The 16,450-nt window shown below is 46.5% G+C and overlaps 1 long non-coding RNA gene across 1 annotated transcript in view; it reads left to right on the forward strand.

Annotated features, from left to right (window-relative positions):
* Positions 1-16,124, forward strand: part of LOC124554178 — a 146,147-nt gene extending 130,023 nt beyond the window's left edge. The window contains exon 3 of the long non-coding RNA XR_006968274.1: positions 16,035-16,124. This is a non-coding gene — a long non-coding RNA (uncharacterized LOC124554178). The remainder of the gene's footprint in view (positions 1-16,034) is intronic.
* Positions 16,125-16,450: the final 326 nt, after the last annotated feature.

The following is a 16,450-nucleotide window of genomic DNA, read 5'->3' on the forward strand; positions in this document are numbered from 1 at the left end:
CTTCTATGCAGTCGCTGTGGTTATCCAATATGTAATCTTTTTGTTTAGTGTGTTTTCCCTTGACTATGCTATTTTTCTTACATTTGTCTATTCCAAAAGCCATATTTATATCATTGCTGAATACTTCTGTTATCTTTAGTAATTGGTTGAGTTGTTGATTTGTTGCTGCCAGTAGTTTTAGATCATCCATGTATAGCAGATGTGTGATTTTGTGTGGGTATGTTCCAGTAATATTGTATCCATAATTTGTATTATTTAGCATGTAGGATAGTGGGTTCAGAGCAAGGCAGAACCAGAAAGGATTTAATGAGTCTCCTTGGTATATTCCACGCTTAATCTGTATCGGCTGTGATGTGATATTATTTGAATTTGTTTGGATATTAAGTGTGGTTTTCCAATTTTTCATTACTATGTTTATTATTATTATTATTATTATTATTATTGGGAATATTACTATGTTGTTGGAGTGAATGTTAATCAAATATATCGAACAGTTAGACCTCAAAGCTTTCATTTATAATCATAGTTCCTGATCCTGTCGAGTAAATAGAGAGCAGAAACATTGCTTTCAGTGAACAAAAGAATAATGTGGACACACAGACTGGAAACTATTGTCAGTAACTTCACCATCGCTCTCTGGCTGACCACAAAAAGTTTTTAGAAATCTGATTTGATTCATTATAAATGGTTTTGGAAGCCTGTGGAAACAATGCGTTTGTTTATAAATGAATCTTCTCCTACCATACACGATTTTCTTTGTTTACTTTTCGCACGACGCGTTTCCGGAAATGATTCCCATTTATCAGTTCATCTTTTATGTGTCGGAGACCTAAGATATTATCTATGTGGACTACTCGTAAGAACATCTTTGTAACTGTTTTGCTTATGTCAGATATTAGCATTGTTTAAAGTGTACACCAAGTTGTGTTTGATGTTTAGTGTGTGTGTGACTCTGCAAAAATGGACCAGTAGAAACCTAAGTACAAATTCTTCTAAATTTCGCTATTAACTTCACAAAGAGATCGATAACAAACTAAAAATCGCGTCTTTATTATACAGGGTGGTCCATTGATAGTGATCGGGCCAATATTTCACAAAATAAGCATCAAACGAAAAAACTAAAAAGAACGAAACTCGTCTAGCTTGAAGGGGGAACCAGATGGCGCTATGGTTGGCCCGCTAGATGGCGCTTCCATGAGTCAAACGGATATCAACTACATTTTTTAAAATAGGAACCCGCATTTTTATTACGTATTCGTGTAGTACGTAAATAAATAGTTGGACCTCATTTTTCGCTTTGTGATAGATGGTGCTGTAATAGTCACAAACGTATAAGTACATGGTATCACGTAACATTCCGCCAGTGCAGGCGGTATTTGCTTCGTGATACATTAGCCGTGTTAAAATGGACCGTTTATCAATTGCGGAAAAGGTCGATATCGTGTTGATGTATGGCTATTGTGATCAAAATGCCCAACGAACGTGTGCTATGTGTGCTGCTCGGTATCCTGGAAGACATCATCCAAGTGTCCGGACCTTTCGCCGGATAGTTACTTTGTTTAAGGAAACAGGAAGTGTTCAGCCACGTGTGAAACATCAACCACGACCTGCAACAAATGATGATGCCCAAGTAAGTATTTTAGCCGCTGTCCTAAGAAATTTTGGTCTTATGTCAAAGCGGTAGGTGGATCAAAAGAAGATGTCCAGATACTGAAACAGAGGATGACAGACTAAACGCCGAAATACTAAATGTCTTTTTCCAAAGTTGTTTCACAGAGGAAGACTGCACTGTAGTTCCTTCTCTAGATTGTCCCACAATGACAAAATGGTAGATATCGAAATAGACGACAGAGGGATAGAGAAACAATTAAAATCGCTCAAAAGAGGAAAGGCCGCTGGACCTGATGGGATACCAGTTCGATTTTACACAGAGTACGCGAAAGAACTTGCCCCCTTCTTGCAGCGGTGTACCGTAGGTCTCTAGAAGAGCGTAGCGTTCCAAAGGATTGGAAAAGGGCACAGGTCATCCCCGTTTTCAAGAAGGGACGTCGAACAGATGTGCAGAACTATAGACCTATATCTCTGACGTCGATCAGTTGTAGAACTTTGGAACACGTATTATGTTCGAGTATAATGACTTTCTTGGAGACTAGAAATCTACTCTGTAGGAATCAGCATGGGTTACGAAAAAGACGGTCGTGTGAAACCCAGCTCGCGCTATTCGTCCACGAGACTCAGAGGGCCATAGACACGGGTTCACAGGTAGATGCCGTGTTTCTTGACTTCCGCAAGGCGTTCCATACAGTTCCATACAGTTCCCCACAGTCGTTTAACGAACATATGGACTATCAGACCAATTGTGTGATTGGATTGAAGAGTTCCTAGATAACAGAACGCTGCATGTCATTCTCAATGGAGAGAAGTCTTCCGAAGTAAGAGTGATTTCAGGTGTGCCGCAGGGGAGTGTCATAGGACCGTTGCTATTCACAATATACATAAATGGCCTTGTGGATGACATCGGAAGTTCACTGAGGCTTTTTGCAGATGATGATGTGGCGTATCGAGAGGTTGTAACAATGGAAAATTGTAGTGAAATGCAGGAGGATCTGCAGCGAATTGACGCACGGTGCAGGGAATGGCAATTGAATCTCAATGTAGACAAGTGTAATGTGCTGCGAATACATAGAAAGATAGATCCTTTATCATTTAGCTACAATATAGCAGGTCAGCAACTGGAAGCAGTTAATTCCATAAATTATCTGGGAGTAGGCATTAGGAGTGATTTAAAATGGAATGATCATATAATGTTGATCGTTGATAAAGCAGATGCCGGACTGAGATTCATTGGAAGAATCCTAAGCAAATGCAGTCCGAAAACAAAGGAAGTAGGTTACAGTACGCTTGTTCGCCCACTGCTTGAATACTGCTCAGCAGTGTGGGATCCGTACCAGATAGGGTTGATAGAAGAGAGAGAAGATCCAACGGAGAGCAGTGCGCTTCGTTACAGGATCATTTAGTAATCACGAAAGCGTTACGGAGATGATAGATAAACTCCAGTGGAAGACTCTGCAGGAGAGACGCTCAGTAGCTCGGTACGGGCCGTTGTTGAAGTTTCGAGAACATACCTTCACCGAAGAGTCAAGCAGTATATTGCTCCCTCCTACGTATATCTCGCGAAGACACCGCGAGGATAAAATCAGAGAGATTAGAGCCCACACGGAAGCATACTGACAATCCTTCTTTCCACGAACAATACGAGACTGGAATAGAGAGGAGAACTGATAGAGGTACTCAAGGTGCCCTCCGCCACACACCGTGAGGTGGCTTGCGGAGTATGGATGTAAGATGTAGGTGTAGATGCAGTCGGCACATCAGTAGGAGACAAATTGCCCGAGAATCGGGAATCTCAAAAACGTCGGTGTTGAGAATGCTACATCAACATCGCTTGCACCCGTACCATATTTCTATACACCAGGAACTGTATGGCGACGACTTTGAATGTCATGTACAGTTCTGCCACTGGGCACGAGAGAAATTACGGGACGATGACAGATTTTTTGCTCGCGTTCTACTTAGCGATGAGGCGTCATTCACCAACAGCGGTAACGTAAACCGGCATAATATGTACTATTAGGGGCATAATATGTACTATTGGGCAACGGAAAATCCACGATGGCTGCGACAAGTGGAACATCAGCGGCCTTGGGGGGTTATGTATGGTGCGGCATTATGGGAGGAAGACTAATTGGCCCCCATTTTATCGATGACAATCAAAATGATGCAATGTATGCTGATTTCCTACGTAATGTTCTACCGATGTTACTACAAGATGTTTCACTGCATGACAGAATGGCGATGTACTTCCAACATGATAGATGTCCGGCACATAGCTCACGTGCGGTTGATGCGGTATTGAATAGCATATTTCATGACAGGTGGATTGGTCGTCGAAGCACCATAACATGGCCTGCACGTTGACCGGGTCTGACGTCCTCGGATTTCTTTCTGTGGGGAAAGTTGAAGGATATTTGCTATCGTGATCCACCGACAACGCCTGACAACATGCGTCAGCGCATTGTCAATGCATGTGCGAACATTGCGGAAGGCGAACTACTCGCTGTTGAGAGTAATATCGTTACACGTATTGCCAAATACACTGAGGTCGACGGACATCATTTTGAGCATTTATTGCATTAATGTGGTATTTACAGGTAGTCACGCTGTAACAGCATGCGTTCTCAGAAATGATAAGCTCACAACGGTACATGTGTCACATTGGAAGAACCGAAATAAAATGTTCACACGTACCTGCGTTCTGTATTTTAATTTAAAAAACCTATCTGTTACTAACCGTTCGTCTAAAATTGTGAGCCATATGTTTGTGATTATTACAGCGCCATCTGTCACAAAACGGAAAAAGTGGTCCAACTAAAACATTCATATTTCTTCACGTACTACACGAATATGCAATAAAAATGGGGGTACCTATTTAAAAAAACGTAGTTGATATCCGTTTCACCTATGGCAGCGATATCTAGCGGGTCAACCATTGCGCCATCTGGTTTCCCCCTACAAGCTAGACAAGTTTGCCTGTTTGTAGTTTTTTCGTTTGACGCTCATTTCGTGCGATGTTTGGCCCGGTCACGATCAATGGACCACCCTGCATATTCTAATAAAGTCAACGAAATGAAGCACACATCGACACCACCACTTAGAAAGGCATACTACACACAAAAAATGCACATGAAAATGGGAAGCATTTCGGGAAACGCGTCGTGTGAAAAGCAAATAAAGAAAATCGTGACTCATAGCAGAAGATTTATTTATAAAGAAACGTACAGATTTCAGGAGCTCGTAGAAGACGGCGGTCAATATTTCCTATTTATTCTTATTAACCCGCCGCCCCACAGTCTGTTAGAGTGTGAGGAACGTGTTTCGCATTAACTTTGCGTTTCCCTAAATCTTCGCCTAAAATCTTAAGACGCACATCACGATTCGAGTCAGGTTCTTCTGACACCGCACGCACAGCTACGTGGCGGCCTTCTTGCAAAAGCTGCCTCACGCGCTCCACGTCTGAGTCGCTGTGTGCTGCAGACGGCCGACGAGCTCCGGGATCGCCTTGCACTGAATCTCTGCCTTCGCGAGACATTTTATGTCACTCGAAAACGTGACTTCTCGAAAGCCCGTCGCATGTGTGAACTTGCTTTATCATTGTCCACGTTTCACTCGAGGTTCTCGCGAGCTTGACGCAGACCTTACAGTTCACTCCTTGCTCACACTCAGCATCCACTGTGTCAACGTCTCTAATTCGCCGAGAAGCCAAACAGTGTGGTCCAAAGCACAGTCATACCACCTAGCGAGTCTGTGCGGAAACATTCCCGAGGTGATTTCAAAAACGCACACATACCAGGTAGCACAAAAACAACAATTCTTCCTTCTTAATACTGCAAACAAAAAATAACCTGTCCTGTCACTTTTTTGGCAAAGGGAGTAAATACACTGAAGCGCCAAAAAAATTGGTATGGGCATCCGTATTCAAATACAGAGATATGTAAACAGACAGAATACAGCGCTACGGTCTGCGACGCCTATACAGGGTGTTACAAAAAGGTACGGCCAAACTTTCAGGAACCATTCCTCACACAGAAATAAAGAAAATATGTTATGTGGGCATGTGTCCGGAAACGCTTAATTTCCATGTTAGAGCTCATTTTAGTTTCGTCAGTATGTACTGTACTTCCTCGATCCACCGCCAGTTGGCCCAATTGAAGGAAGGTAATGTTGATTTCGGTGCTTATGATGACATGCGACTCATTGCTCTACAGCAGCTACACATCAGTACGTAGCATCAACAGGTTAGTGTTCATCACGAACGTGGTTTTGCAGTCAGTGCAATGTTTACAAATGCGGAGTTGGCAGATGCCCATTTGATGTACGGATTAGCACGGGGCAATAGCCGTGGCGCGGTACGTTTGTATCTAGACAGATTTCCAGGACGAAGGTGTCCCGACAGGAAGACGTTCGAAGCAATTGATCGGCGTCTTAGGGAGCACGGAACATTCCAGCCTACGACTCGCGACTGGGGAAGACCTAGAACGACGAGGACACCTGCAGTGGACGAGGCAGTTCTTCGTGCAGTTGACGATAACCCTAATGCCAGCGTCAGAGAAGTTGCTGCTGTACAAGGTAACGTTGACCACGTCACTGTATGGAGAGTGCTACGGGAGAACCAGTTGTTTCCGTACCATGTACAGCGTGTGCAGGCACTGTCAGCAGCTGATTGGCCTCCACGGGTACACTTCTGCGAGTGGTTCATCCGACAATGTGTCAATCCTCATTTCAGTGAAAATGTTCTCTTTACGGATGAGGCTTCATTCCAACGCGATCAAATTGTACATTTTCACAATCGACACGTATGGGCTGACGAGAATCCGCACGCAATTGTGTAATCACGTCAACACAGATTTTCTGTGAACGTTTGGGCAGGCATTGTCGGTGATGTCTCGATTCGGCCCCACGTTGTTCCACCTACGCTCAATGGAGCACGTTATCATGATTTCATACGGGATACTCTACCTGTGCTGCTACAACATGTGCCTTTACAAGTACGATGGAGCTCCTGCACATTTCAGTCGAAGTGTTCGTACGCTTCTCAACAACAGATTCGGTGACCGGTGGATTGGTAGGGGCGGACCAATTCCGTGGCCTCCACGCTCTCCTGACCTCAAGCCTCTCGACTTTCATTTATGGGGGCATTTGAAAGCTCTCGTCTAGGCAACCCCGGTACCAAATGTAGAGACTCTTCGTGCTCGTATTGTGGGCGGCTGTGATACAATACGCCATTCTCCAGGGCTGCATCAGCGCATCAGGGATTCCGTGCGACGGAGGGTGGATGCGCGTATCCTCGCTAACGGAGGACATTTTGAACATTTCCTGTAACTGAGTGTTTGAAGTCACGCTGGTACGTTCTGTTGATGTGTGTTTCCGTTCCACGATTAATGTGATATGAAGAGAAGTAATAAAATGAGCTCTAACATGCAAAATAAGCGTTTCCGGACACATGTCCACATAACATATTTTCTTTCTTTATGGGTGAGGAATGTTTCCTGAAAGTTTGGCCGTACCTTTTTGTAACACCCTGTATAAGACAACAGGTGTCTGGCGCAGTTGTCAGATCGGTTACTGCTGCTACAATGGCAGGTTATTAAGATGGACACAGCATCTACGAGGTAGCGACGAAGTCGGGATTTTCAAGTACGATCGTTTCACGAGTGTACCGTGCATATCAGGAATCCAGTCAAATATCAAATCTCCGACATCGCTGCGACCGGAAAAAGATCCTGCGGGAACGGGACAAATTACGACTCAAGAGAATCGTTGAACGTGTCAGAAGTGCACCCGTTTGGCAAATTGCTGGAGATTTCAATGCTGGACCATCAACAAGAGTCAATGTGCGATCCATTCAGCGAAACATCATGGACATAGGCTTTCGGAGCCGAAGGCGCACTCGTGTACCCTCGATGACTGCACGACACAAAGCTTTACGCCTCGCCAGGGCCCATCAACAGCGACATTGGACTGTTGATGACTGGAAACATGTTGCCTCGTCTGACGAGTCTCGTTTCAAACTATCGAGCGGATGGGCGTGTACGGGTATGGAGACAACCTCGTGAATCCGTGGATGTCAGCAGGGGAATGTTCAAGCTGGTGGAGGCTGTGTAATGGTGTGGCGCGTTTGCAGTTGCAGTGATATGGGACTTCTGATACGTCTAGATAAGTCTCTGACAGGCGACGCCTACGTAAGGACCCTGTCTCATCACCTGCATCCTCTGATGTCCATTGTGCATTCCGACTGTCGTGGACAATTCCAGCAGGACAATGCGACGCCCCACACATCCAGAATTGCTACACAGTGGCTCCAGGAACACTCTTCTGAGTTTAAACCCTTCCCCTGTCTACCAGACTCCCCAGACATGAATGTTATTGAGCATATCTGGGATGCCTTTCAGTGTGCTGTTTAGAAGAGATCTCGACGCCTTCGTACTCGTACGGATTTGTGGACAGCTTTGGAGGATTCACGGTGTAAGTTCCCTCCAGCACTACTTCAGACGTTAGTCGAGTCCCTGCCACGTCGTGTTGCGGCACTTCTGCGTTCTCGCGGGGTCCTACACGATATTAGGCAGGTGTACCGGTTTCTTGGTGTCTTCAGTGTGGTTACCTTATCCAATTAGGTTGCGTGGTATAATATCTAGGAAAACGGCTTCATATGCAGAAGGTTATGGTTTCGGATCTCGTCAAATATAGTAACAATCTTTTATTTCTAAATCCTTATCGAAATGACTCTGATCATCATTTTTGTTCAGTTAATTGATTTAAATGTAATTTTTAATTGCATTCCTCTGTCACATAATTTTAATCATAATATCAACTTCTGCAGTTGCTCTTATTTTTCTTCCTATCGTTCTTTCTCCACCTGAAGTCTAGATTTATGTGTTTTTAATTAATTTTATGTATTAATTTCGATTTAATTTCTTGTTTTATCGCCCTGTTTTTTCGTCCTTGTTATTGTGTTTATTATGCCTATTTCTCATTTTGCTTGAATTTCGTTTTACTCATAAACCCGTCTTTCATTTAAATTTTCAAAAAAAAAAAAATGTTCAGATGGCTCTGAGCACTATTGGCCTTAACTTCTGAGGTCATCAGTCCTCTAGAACTTAGAATTACTTAAACCTAACTAACCTAAAGACATCACGCACATCCATGCCCGAGGCAGGATTCCAACCTGCGACCGTAGCAGCAGCGCGGTTCTGGACTGAAGCTCCTAGAACCGCTCGGCCACAGCGGCCGGCCGTACCACGCAACTACTAGGCTATAGGACGCAACTTTTTTTTACCGCTACTGAGTATGACAGAAAATTCCGAATTTACGTTTTTTTTCCAATTACTCGCAAACATGGGCCTACCTGGGTGAATGTGTGCAGTATATGATAGTGGGATCATAATGCACCTCACCTTATAGATAGTTTCAAAAAGTCGATCCCGCCGCTAGGGACCTCCCCCTGTTAGATCGTACGAAAGTCCCAGGACGCCGTCAGAAGCTCTCTCCGCCTCTGACTTGCACCGGGCCCGCTGCGCTGGCATCCCACTCTCTCTCTCTCTCTCTCTCTCTGTCTGTGTGTACCGCCTAACAGGTGGCGCTCTCCTTGCTGTGGAGTTCGTTGCCCGCAAGGGTCGGCGCAGCCTCACGTCGGCAAAGCGGGCGCAAGCCTTCAGCACGGCGAGGCACGGCAACTGGGCCACCGGTCCCAGTTCGAACCCCGCGTCGGCAGCCGCGCGTGGTTTACTTTGCCGTGTGCAGCCTGTGCCACCAAACGGGATTCCGACTCTCTCGTAGCATACGGCTGGTATTGGAGCTGCTCAGAAATGTCCGTCCAGGTGGCCATAAAAAACGGTTCACATGGCTCTGAGCACTATGGGACTTAACTTCTGAGGTCATCAGTCCCCTAGAAGTACTTCAACCTAACTAACCTCAGGACATCACACACATCCATGCCCGAGGCAGGATTCGAATCTGCGACCGTAGCGGTCCCGCGGTTCTGAACCGAAGCGCCTAGAACCGCTCGGCCACGCCGGCCGGCAGTGGCCAGAAACGTAGCTCTGAATTTCGCAGTTATTCAAACGATTTTGTACTGCTTAAAAGTAAACTAAACTGGGAAGCCAAAGGTAATGGTACACCTGCCTAATATCGTGTAGGGCCCGCTCGAGCACGCAGAAGTCCCTCAACACGGTGTGGCATGGACTCGACTAATGTCTGAAATAGTGCTGGAGGGGAGTGAGACCATGAATCCTGCAGGGCTGTCCGTGAATCCGTAAGAGCACGAGGGGGTGGAGATGTCTTCTGAACAGCACGTTGCATTGCTCAATATGTTCATCTGTGGGGAGTTTGCTGGCCATCGGGATTGTTTAAGGTCGGGGCAATTTTTGACGTGTGGAGTGTCGCATTGTCCTGCTGGAATTTCGCAAGTCGAAATGCACAATCGTCACGAATGGACGCAGGTAATCGGAGAGGATGCTTACGTATGTGTCACGTGTGAGAATCGTATCTAGACGTACCAGAGGTTCCACGTCACTCCAACTGCACGCGCCTCACAATATTACAGACCCTTACCAGCTTGAGCAGTCGGCTATAGGCATGCAGGGTCCACGGATTCATGAGATTGACTCCATACCCGTACACGTGCACCCACTCGATACAATTTGAAACGAGACGAGTCTGACGAGGCAACATGTTAAAATGTCCATTATAATTATCCGGGCTGTTAAGCCGTGGTCGGTTGATGAATTTTGTGTCAATTCCCAACGTTTCGTCCCAGTCTGCGGAGGTCATCTGACAGTCGGTAGCGAGCCAGTGGGTGTGTTGGACCTTCTCTCGAGCTACAGACCCCCTTGAAGATGTCTCCCGCAATCGGAGACGAAACGTTAGGAATCGACACAGAATTCATCAACCGAGCACGGCATGACAGCACGGATAATTATAATGGACATGACATTTCGGGCCGTGAAAGTCTACATTTCAGTAATGTGGTAAAAGTTATCAAAAGTACAGGGTTATTACAAATGATTGAAGCGATTTCACAGCTCTACAATAACTTTATTATTTGAGATATTTTCACAATGTTTTGCACACACATACAAAAACTCAAAAAGTTTTTTTAGGCATTCACAAATGTTCGATATGTGCCCCTTTAGTGATTCGGCAGACATCGAGCCGATAATGAAGTTCCTCCCACACCCGGCGCAGCATGTCCCCATCAATGAGTTCGAAAGAATCGTTGATGCGAGCTCGCAGTTCTGGCACGTTTCTTGGTAGAGGAGGTTTAAACACTGAATCTTTCACATAACCCCAGAGAAAGAGTGTGGAGGCCATGACATGAATTGCTGATCATGATCTCCACCACGACCGATCCATCGGTTTTCCAATCTCCTGTTTAAGAAATGCCGAACATCGTGATGGAAGTGCGGTGGAGCACCATCCTGTTGAAAGATGAAGTCGGCGCTGTCGGTCTCCAGTTGTGGCATGAGCCAATTTTCCAGCATGTCCAGATACACGTGTCCTGTAACGTTTTTTTCACAGAAGAAAAAGGGGCCGTAAACTTTAAACCGTGAAATTGCACAAAACACGTTAACTTTTGGTGAATTGCGAATTTGCTGCACGAATGCGTGAGGATTCTCTACCGCCCAGATTCGCACATAGTGTCTGTTCACTTCACCATCAAGGAAAAATGTTGCTTCATCACTGAAAACAAGTTTCGCACTGAACGCATCCTCTTCCATGAGCTGTTGCAACCGCGCCGAAAATTCAAAGCGTTTGGCTTTGTCATCGGGTGTCAGGGCTTGTAGCAATTGTAGACGGTAAGGCTTCTGCTTTAGCCTTTTCCGTAAAATTTTGCAAACCGTCGGCTGTGGTACGTTTAGTTCCCTGCTTGCTTTATTCGTCGACTTCCGCGGGCTACGCGTGAAACTTGGCCGCACGCGTTCAACCGTTTCTTCGCTCACTGCAGGCCGACCCGTCGATTTCCCCTTACAGAGGCATCCAGAAGCTTTAAACTGCGCATACCATCGCCGAATGGAGTTAGCAGTTGGTGGATCTTTGTTGAACTTCGTCCTGAAGTGTCGTTGCACTATTATGACTGTCCGATGTGAGTGCATTTCAAGCACGACATACGCTTTCTCGGCCCCTGTCGCCATTTTGTCTCACTGCGCTCTCGAGCACTCTGGTGGCAGAAACCTAAAGTGCGGCTTCAGCCGAACAAAACTTTATGAGTTTTATACGTATCTGTAGTGTGTCGTGACCATATGTCAATGAGTGGAGATACAGTGAATTTATGAAATCGCTTCAATCATTTGTAATAGCCCTGTACAATGTCGGTGTTGACGGGCCCAGGCGAGGCATAAAGCTTTGTGTCGTCCAGTCATCAAGGGCGCACGAGTGGGCCGTCCGTTCCGAAAGCCCATATCGATGATGTTTCGTTGAACGGTTCGCACGGTGACACTTGGTGATGTCGCAGCATTGAAATCTGCAGCAGTTTGCGGAAGGGTTGCACTTCTGTCACGTTGAACGATTCTGTCCAGTAGTCGTCGGATGTTTCTCCGGCCGCAGCGATGCCGGACATTTGATGTTTCGCCGGATTCCCGATATTCACGGCGCACTCGTCAAATGGTCGTATTCAACTAATATGTAAACAGGTACAATACGGCGCTGCGGTCGGCAACGCCCATATAAGACGACAAGTGGCTGGCGCAGCTGTTAGATCGCTTACTGGTGCTACAATGGCAGGTTATCAAGATGTAAGTGAGTTTGAACGTGGTGTTATAGTCGGCGCACGAGCGCGAACACTAACCACTTTTTTTTTAAAAAAAGAAATCCCATATTGTTCGTTGTTGTTCGTTGCATTTGTTCAGGGCGGACGCCCCATGACACCCGTTAAAAGTTCGTCTTTGCTCTATTCAGTCATTTTTTTTGTTACATGGGGAAGCGAACGCTCTGACCGAACACGCTGAGCTATCTTGCCAGCGAGCACTTGATCGCAACGACTGCTTACGATCAGCACGTTCGCACAGACACATAAACCACAGAACAGACGTGTAAAACTTCTCGTCCCAATTTCTCGAAATTGCCAGAATAGTGCGCCTAACTACACTCCTGGAAATTGAAATAAGAACACCGAGAATTCATTGTCCCAGGGAGGGGAAACTTTATTGACACATACCTGGGGTCAGATACATCACATGATCACACTGACAGAACCACAGGCACATAGACACAGGCAACAGAGCATGCACAATGTCGGCACTAGTACAGTGTATATCCACCTTTCGCAGCAATGCAGGCTGCTATTCTCCCATGGAGACGATCGTAGAGATGCTGGATGAAGTCCTGTGGAACGGCTTGCCATGCCATTTCCACCTGGCGCCTCAGTTGGACCAGCGTTCGTGCTGGACGTGCAGATCGCGTGAGAAGACGCTTCATCCAGTCCCAAACATGCTCAATGGGGGACAGATCCGGAGATCTTGCTGGCCAGGGTAGTTCTAGAGCACGTTGGGTGGCACGGGATACATGCGGACGTGCATTGTCCTGTTGGAACAGCAAGTTCCCTTGCCGGTCTAGGAATGGTAGAACGATGGGTTCGATGACGGTTTGGATGTACCGTGCACTATTCAGTGTCCCCTCGACGATCACCAGTGGTGTACGGCCAGTGTAGGAGATCGCTCCCCACACCATGATGCCGGGTGTTGGCCCTGTGTGCCTCGGTCGTATGCAGTCCTGATTGTGGCGCTCACCTGCACGGCGCCAAACACGCATACGACCATCATTGGCACCAAGGCAGAAGCGACTCTCATCGCTGAAGACGACACGTCTCCATTCGTCCCTCCATTCACGCCTGTCGCGACACCACTGGAGGCGGGCTGCACGATGTTGGGGCGTGAGCGGAAGACGGCCTAACGGTGTGCGGGACCGTAGCCCAGCTTCATGGAGACGGTTGCGAATGGTCCTCGCCGATACCCCAGGAGCAACAGTGTCCCTAATTTGCTAGGAAGTGGCGGTGCGGTCCCCTACGGCACTGCGTAGGATCCTACGGTCTTGGCGTGCATCCGTGCGTCGCTGCGGTCCGGTCCCAGGTCGACGGGCACGTCCACCTTCCGCCGACCACTGGCGACAACATCGATGTACTGTGGAGACCTCACGCCCCACGTGTTGAGCAATTCGGCGGTACGTCCACCCGGCCTCCCGCATGCCCACTATACGCCCTCGCTCAAAGTCCGTCAACTGCACATACGGTTCACGTCCACGCTGTCGCGGCATGCTACCAGTGTTAAAGACTGCGATGGAGCTCCGTATGCCACGGCAAACTGGCTCACACTGACGGCGGCGGTGCACAAATGCTGCGCAGCTAGCGCCATTCGACGGCCAACACCGCGGTTCCTGGTGTGTCCGCTGTGCCGTGCGTGTGATCATTGCTTGTACAGCCCTCTCGCAGTGTCCGGAGCAAGTATGGTGGGTCTGACACACCGGTGTCAATGTGTTCTTTTTTCCATTTCCAGGAGTGTATTTGCAAATCGTGTTGTTTTAATGGCCTACTAGAAGTGTACAAAGTTTGAAGTAAATCCGTCATCCCAACGCCGTCGCCTCCCCTTGCTAGTGCAAGGGGCCAGAGTCCACAGAAACTCGTTAAGGGCAGTACTATACTATCAAATTTCCTCCACGAAAAAATTTGATCAAATGTTGACCTCATTTGTTTGGCTAGTATCTCGGACGTGGCCCAACATTTACGTCATCAAATATTTCGTGACAGTTACTTTAGCGCAACTAACGGCCTTGCCGCAGTGGTAACACCGGTTCCCGTCAGATCACCGAACTTAAGCGATGTGGGGTTGGGCTAGCACTTGGATGGGTGACCGTCCGGTCTACTGAGCGCTTTTGGCAAGCGGGGTGCACTCAGCCCTTGTGAGGCAAAGTGGGGAGCTACTTGACTGAGAAGTAGCGGCTCCGGTCTCGGAAACAGACATACGGCCGGGAGAGCGATGTGGTGACCACAAGCCCCTCCATATCCGCATCCGGTGTTTGCCATGCAGCCAAGGGTGCCCACATTGAACATGTATAGCATTTATCACATTTCTAATTATTAAATAATTATTAAAAACTAATTAATTACAAATTATTAAATTAATATCAAACAATGTGAAAAAAACTTTGAAAGTTCCTCTTTTCATTAACATAAAGCTCATTCATTTTGGATTTGTACTTCAATAAATACGAAGTTTTGAAAATGGGTCCATCATTCAAAATAACTCTGTATATTTGGCAGACCAACTTTGTCAGACTTCTCCCCAGCTGCGATGGACAGGCACTGTCGGCGACGTCTGGAACTGTTATATACGAGGGCTATCCATAAAGTACATTACGTTTTGGAATTAAAAATAAATAAAGTATTGGAAGTTTTTTTATTATATACAGATGAAAGGCACACTTAAATACTACTTTTAAATTAAGGCACTTATCGTGGCGATGGACGAGCTTAGAAATTCCTTCGTCGTAAAATTCGGCCGCCTGCGCCTTCAACCACGTGGTTACCTCTTCTTTTGGGACAGAAAAGGTGTGATTTTTGTGGATTTCCTGGAAAGAGGCACTACAATAAACTCTCAAAGGTATTGCCAAACTCTGCACAACCTCAGAAGAGCAATACAAAACAAGCGCAGGGGAAAGTTGGGCTCAAAGACCTTGCAGATTCACGACAACGCCTGCGCTCACACGGCAAATGCTACTCGTGAAGTTCTCGAATCTTTTAAGTGGGAGTTGTTTCCTCATCCGCCGTGCAGTCCCGACCTGGCACCGAGCGACTTCCACTTATTCCCAGCAATGAAGAAGTGGTTGGCTGTGCAGCGTTTTGATGACAACGCACAGCTTCAAGAAGAGGTAACCACGTGGTTGAAGGCGCAGGCGGCCGAATTTTACGACGAAGGAATTTCCAAGCTCGTCCATCGCTACGATAAGTGCCTTAATTTAAATGGCAACTATGTAGAAAAGTAGTATTTAAGTGTGGCTTTCATCTGTATGTAATTACAAAAATTTCCAGTACTTTATTTAATTTTAATTCCAAAACGTAATGTACTTTGTGGATAGCCCTCGTATTTATCATGAGTGGTAACGTGCTCGCCTCCCATGCACTGGACCTGGGTTCGATTTCCCGAGCGCATCGGAGATTTCCTCCACTCGTGGACTGCGTATTGAGTTGTCATCATCTTTAACATCGGCCGCAAATCGCCGAATGTTGCGGCGAATCAAATAAGACTTGCACTTGGCGGCCATACCCGAATGGGACATTCAGCCCGACAATGGCATACGAACGTTTCGTTTTTACCGTCGCAGGAACCACACTTACGTCTCGTTAAGCTCTCGACACAGTTCCTGCAGTGTCACTAGGGAAAGAAACCTTGAAGTTATCGTGTGAGTTATTCTTTTTTCTTTCTTTGCAGAATCCTGTCAGCAGCGCGGGGCAGCCGAGGCGGAGGTGGCGCCGCGCCGCCATCATGCGGCACCGCTGCGAACAACACCGTCGCTTACAGGTAGCGCTCTCTTCCACTTACTACGGTACACGATGGGTTGTAGCCGGAACGATACGGAATTTCCCCGTTTTGTTACGGGTACGGTGCAAACATTTAACCGCATGACAAATGTACCGATTTTGAACATGAGGCATAGCAGTGTGCGATTTGTGCTTTTACCAGTGGGGGGGATGTCATAGGGGGTTAGTATAATTACATATGTTACTAGCTTGGACCGTGGCGTTACCCATGCTTAAACAGTTATTTATAAATAGATGTTAATGCCGAAACTCACTATTCACGCGTATGCACTATCAGAAAAGCCATCCCTTGTTATATCTTTAAAA

Source organism: Schistocerca americana, chromosome 11, assembly GCF_021461395.2.
Source record: "Schistocerca americana isolate TAMUIC-IGC-003095 chromosome 11, iqSchAmer2.1, whole genome shotgun sequence".
NCBI classification, from domain to species: domain Eukaryota; kingdom Metazoa; phylum Arthropoda; class Insecta; order Orthoptera; family Acrididae; genus Schistocerca; species Schistocerca americana.